A 5,696-nucleotide genomic window follows, 5' to 3' on the forward strand; every position below is an offset into this window, starting at 1 on the left:
TCTCGACTTGAAATGATTTGTTTTTTTCCGCCCATGACTTTCTATACGATGCCTCTATGCTGGCCTCTGACCGCGGTTGTTCCGAGTTTTCTCTTTCTCTTCGAAAGTCTTTGCGGAAAATTCTGCCTCGTGTGACCGTTGAGCGGTGAGGTGTGTGTGTGTGTGTGTGTCGTGCGGGGTGATGCGAGAGTGTGCCTCGGCGGTGGAAAAATAAAAATAAAACTCTGAGCCCACAAAAATTTAAAAGATGTATGCTTGTCAGCTTAGTAAAGCAGGCTTGACTTATGAGCATACAGCACGCCACATATGACCGTCGAAAACCGTAATACGGGAAAAAAAGTTGATGAATATATCAAGACCGGTCGAATGAATCCGATTCACTTTGGGCTCATAGACCGTTGAATGGTCTTTGACTTTGGAAATTGAAATGAAAAAAATCCAACAAACGGATCGGATCGGTGTTTCTCTTCACTGGGACTCGCTGTGACACGCCAGGCGTTGCGATCAAAAATTTTAGTTTCCGAAGAAAAAGAAAAAAAACGAAAAACGTGTTGATTTGGTGTGTGTTTGGTGATGCGTGGGCGAAATAAAAACCCGCAACTCGCCGGATGCATATCAAACAAACATACACGAAATACCTGGTTGATCCTGCCAGTAGCATATGCTTGTCTCAAAGATTAAGCCATGCATGTCTAAGTACAAGCCGCTAGACGGCGAAACCGCGAATGGCTCAATAAATCAGTTATGGTTCCTTAGATCCACTCCATCCTACTTGGATAACTGTGGTAATTCTAGAGCTAATACATGCACTCGAGCCTCGACTGCGGGCTTTCGGGCTCGCAGAAGAGGTGCTTTTATTAGATCAAAACCAGTCGGGGCCGGGCTTTCGGGCTCGCGCACCGTACCAATTTTGGTGACTCTGGATAACTTCACGCCGATCGCACGGCCTTCGCGCCGGCGACGTATCTTTCAAATGTCTGCCTTATCAACTGTCGATGGTAGGTTACGCGCCTACCATGGTTGCAACGGGTAACGGGGAATCGGGGTTCGATTCCGGAGAGGGAGCCTGAGAAACGGCTACCACATCCAAGGAAGGCAGCAGGCGCGCAAATTACCCACTCCCGGCACGGGGAGGTAGTGACGAAAAATAACGATACGGGACTCTTCCGAGGCCCCGTGATTGGAATGAGTACACTTTAAATCCTTTAACGAGGAACCATTGGAGGGCAAGTCTGGTGCCAGCAGCCGCGGTAACTCCAGCTCCAATAGCGTATATTAAAGTTGTTGCGGTTAAAAAGCTCGTAGTCGGATGTCTGTCTTCGGCCGGGCGGCGCCGCTCTGAATCAAGGGTGTTGCGTTTCACGCTCTGGGAGCCCGGGTGTCAAAGCCCGACTCTCTTCACGGTCGGACAACATCGCCGGAGTGGTGGTCGGTGCGTCGTTGTTGTATCTGCGGCCAGAGTTGGAAAGTTCTTTCGGGTTCTTTTTTAAATTTTGGTCGTAGTTGACTCGATTCGCTCCACCCAGTCAATCGTTCGGGGTGCCCTTCACCGGGTGTCTCGGGCGGCCGGCAACGTTTACTTTGAACAAATTAGAGTGCTCAAAGCAGGTGTATCCCAACGCCTGAATATCGCAGCATGGAATGATGGAATAGGACCTCGGTCCGATTTTGCTGGTCTTTTACTTTTGGACCCGAGGTAATGGTCAATAGAGACGGACGGGGGCATTCGTACTGCGGCGACAGAGGTGAAATTCTTGGACCGCCGCAAGACGAACAACAGCGAAGGCATTTGCCAAGAATGTTTTCCTTGATCAAGAACGAAAGTTAGAGGTTCGAAGGCGATCAGATACCGCCCTAGTTCTAACCATAAACGATGCCAACCAGCAATCCGTCGGAGTTACTCCAATGACTCGACGGGCAGCTTCCGGGAAACCAAAGTCTTTGGGTTCCGGGGGAAGTATGGTTGCAAAGCTGAAACTTAAAGGAATTGACGGAAGGGCACCACCAGGAGTGGAGCCTGCGGCTTAATTTGACTCAACACGGGAAACCTCACCAGGCCCGGACACTGGAAGGATTGACAGATTGAGAGCTCTTTCTTGATTCGGTGGGTGGTGGTGCATGGCCGTTCTTAGTTGGTGGAGCGATTTGTCTGGTTAATTCCGATAACGAACGAGACTCTAGCCTGCTAAATAGGTGACGGGTTTTATCAATTGAAACCGAAGGGAGTACGGAGGCGTCGGGATCAGGTGGCGGCGATTCGGGTCTCGGTGGGACTGGTTCCTTTAGTGAGGCAATCTCTCGGCTTGGTTTCGTTGTGCTCTGTTCGTCGGGTGTACGGCCTTCACGGGTTGGTTGCCTGGCGGATGAGGTATGGCGGGGCTTTGTCGGGAATGTCTCGCGGGGGCTGGCTCTATTGTTATTCGGTCGTCGTCATCCCCGGCGATACCTTCTGCTCTCGCGTCCGTCACGCAGTCTTCTTAGAGGGACAAGCGGCGTCCAGCCGCGTGACAGTGAGCAATAACAGGTCTGTGATGCCCTTAGATGTCCTGGGCCGCACGCGCGCTACACTGAAGGAATCAGCGTGTTTCACTCTCCCTGTCCGAAAGGACCGGGTAACCGCTGAACCTCCTTCGTGGTTGGGATTGGGGACTGCAATGATCCCCATGAACCAGGAATCCCTAGTAGGCGCGGGTCACTAGCCCGCGTCGATTACGTCCCTGCCCTTTGTACACACCGCCCGTCGCTACTACCGATTGAATGATTTAGTGAGGCCTTCGGACGGGCTTGTCGGGGTGCCGTCGAGTGGGGAGCAATCTCTGCCCGTGCGGTGCCTACCAACGGCGAGACTGAAAGATGGTCGAACTTGATCCTTTAGAGGAAGTAAAAGTCGTAACAAGGTTTCCGTAGGTGAACCTGCGGAAGGATCATAAACGAACAAGACAAATGTTTTGCGCATATGGCTTTGGTTGAGCACGAAACAACTAAAAGTTGCAAAACAAAAAAACCCCATCAAAAGTCTTTCGGCGTAAGACATCGTATGAACTATGTGTGGGTTGACGGAAGAAAATCATTTATTTTGAACGGGTATCAGGCGCTCTGATGCGCGGTGGTTTAAAGCGGATTCGCCTTTTCAAATTGATTTTTCTTTCCTCTCGGCTCAAAAAAAAACACAAAGTCTTTCGATTTGGTCTATGGCCGTGAGCAAATTCTTCCTGCTTCGATGGTGAATGTCTCTATAGATTCATTCGACCTTTAGCGGCGCTCACAGTGTTGACGTTAGTAGAGTGAAGAATACGATAGCCCGCCTGGGCCGCGAGTACCGAAGGAACAATAAAGGAGATTTTATAAAGTCTTAGTCCCTAAATCAAACACTTTGAAAAATAAAAACTCGGTGGATGGAGAGTCGGAAAAAAAAAAAAACATCAAGATTTTGAACGGGTATCAGGCGCTCTGATGCGCGGTGGTTTAAAGCGGATACGCCCAATCGAAATTGTTTTTTTTTGTTTCTCTCTTCGTCTTCGGGATTTTTTGATTCTCGGTGGGGGACGAAAGTGTGAGACTTTACTCTGGACGTTCTTTTCGGGCGTAGATACTCGTGGTTGCGTGCGTGTGCGTCGTATAGACTAACACTCCAAAGCCCGACACTATGCCGTTGAAAACCGAATGTTTTTTAAGCTTGCCCTTCGCCCTCTCGATGAAGTAGGAAGAATTCAAAATCACAATAACACACTAAACCCAAATTCTAGTACGAGTGTTTATCGGAACATTTTCTTTCTGGCTTTCTTTCTCCGCCCTCGCATTCATTTGCTTGGGCGGGTTGGAGAAAAAGAGAGAAGAAAACGAATATGTCGTTTTATATACGACCCTGAACGGTGGATCACTAGGCTCGTGGATCGATGAAGAGCGCAGCAAAGTGCGCTAATCCATGCGAACTGCAGAACACATGGAGCATCGAAATCTTGAACGTAAATGGCGGCCCAGCTTCTCGCTCGGGCCACATCTGACTGAGGGTCGGTCGAATGATGAACGAACAGAGATTTTTTCAGTCTTGGTTTTGCATGTTGGGTCGCGGCGAGATTTATTTTTCACCCGGCCTGACCGCATAAAAGCTCCCGAATCTCTAACGTCTGGGTGCCGCGCGACTTAAGTGTCCGCGATGCCTCAAATACAAAAAAGGGGGAAAAATAAAAGAAGGTTCGCCCTGTTTTGTTTTTTTCCTCTCTATTCAAAAGAAACCTTTTTCGATGGCAAAACAGATGGGAAATTTTTGAGCCAACTCAAAAAAAAATTTTAGAAATAAACACATCTTCTCGAACAAGGTGTCGGCTGCGTGTGCGCGATATACCGCTTCAACGCGAGTTTAGTTGTGTGTGTGCGCCGGGCGTGTCGAAGTGTCGACCACCGCGAATTATCACTCACTCTAACCGCTCGTTATGCAAGCTTGGTTCGCGCACGACGCGTTGTTTCAATACAAAAAGCCGCAGGACGCCCTGTCACTTTTCGTAAATTAATTTTTGCGAATAACGAGAGACTCGCTTTATTTCGAAAAAAAAAAATTTGAACCGGCAATTATTCAATCTTTCCCGGCTTTAAAACGCCAAAGTCTGCCGAGCTAGATAAAGTGTTGTCTCCTTTTGAAAACAAACAATTCATTCTGACCTCAGTTTAGATGAGACTACCCGCTGAACTTAAGCATATCAGTAAGCGGAGGAAAAGAAACTAACAAGGATTCCCTTAGTAGCGGCGAGCGAACAGGGATGAGCCCAGCACCGAACCTCGCGCCCGGTTGAGCGGGTGCCGAGGAATGTGTGTGTTCGGGAGGATCGTGCGCGTCTGTCCGGTATCTATCGTCCAAGTCTCCATGAACGGGGCGAGCAACCCACAGAGGGTGTCAGGCCCGTAGATAAGACGAGCCGAGACCGTGCATCGGATCCCTTCCCAAGAGTCGGGTTGCTTGAGCGTGCAGCCCTAAGCGGGAGGTAAACTCCTTCTAAGGCTAAATATCGCCACGAGACCGATAGCGAACAAGTACCGCGAGGGAAAGTTGAAAAGAACTTTGAAGAGAGAGTTCAAGAGTGCGTGAAACCGTTCAGGGGGTTAAACGGGTGGGCCCTCGAAGGTCGAACAAGTCCCCGCTCCCGGCACTTGGTTGTATGCCCTTAACGCTGCATGGAGACTGCCTGAATTGGCGGCTCTCTTGCATAAGTCGTTCTGCGATCGCAATAGCCACGCCAAGGTCCGCAAGTGGGGGGCCTAGTAGGACTCCGCGACCGACTGGGTGTCTGTTACACGGGGCGTCCGTTAGCGAGTTTCGTGGTTACCTTCGCGGGTGCCGCGATGACGAGCGCGGCGTTTCCCAACAGTACTGCCCGGTCGTGACCTGTCTCCTCCCGGGAGGTGTCGTAGCTTTTTTTTGTAAAAGAGAAAAAGTTGCGGTGCTCAACCTGTGGAGGCCCAGAGCGGAGAGTAGAAGTCGGGTCCCACCCGACCCGTCTTGAAACACGGACCAAGGAGTCTAACATGTGCGCAAGTCGTCGAGAAATTATCAAACTAAACTCGCGAGGCGCAATGAAAGTGAAGCGGCCCCGATGAGGGTGCATCCGCGAGGGGTGATCCCGTCTCGAACAGAGCGGGCGCAACCCCAGGGCGTCCGAATGCTCGCGAGATCTTTCCCCCTTAAAAGGGTTTGGTCGAGT

The 5,696-nt window shown here is 50.2% G+C and overlaps 3 non-coding genes across 3 annotated transcripts in view; all 3 read left to right on the forward strand.

Annotated features, from left to right (window-relative positions):
* The first annotated feature begins 635 nt into the window (after window positions 1-635).
* LOC124319806 lies at window positions 636-2,930 on the forward strand. Its single transcript, XR_006913492.1, has one exon. It is a non-coding gene; the product is annotated as a small subunit ribosomal RNA (ribosomal RNA).
* A 931-nt stretch (window positions 2,931-3,861) lies between these two features.
* Window positions 3,862-4,014, forward strand: LOC124319805. The gene has a single exon (XR_006913491.1). It is a non-coding gene; the product is annotated as a 5.8S ribosomal RNA (ribosomal RNA).
* Window positions 4,015-4,655: 641 nt separating this feature from the next.
* LOC124319808 overlaps window positions 4,656-5,696 on the forward strand; it is a 4,578-nt gene continuing 3,537 nt past the window's right edge. The window contains exon 1 of the ribosomal RNA XR_006913494.1: window positions 4,656-5,696. This exon is cut by the window's right edge and continues 3,537 nt beyond it. This is a non-coding gene — a ribosomal RNA (large subunit ribosomal RNA).

This window comes from Daphnia pulicaria, unplaced genomic scaffold, assembly GCF_021234035.1.
Source record: "Daphnia pulicaria isolate SC F1-1A unplaced genomic scaffold, SC_F0-13Bv2 h1tg000202l, whole genome shotgun sequence".
Classification (NCBI taxonomy): domain Eukaryota; kingdom Metazoa; phylum Arthropoda; class Branchiopoda; order Diplostraca; family Daphniidae; genus Daphnia; species Daphnia pulicaria.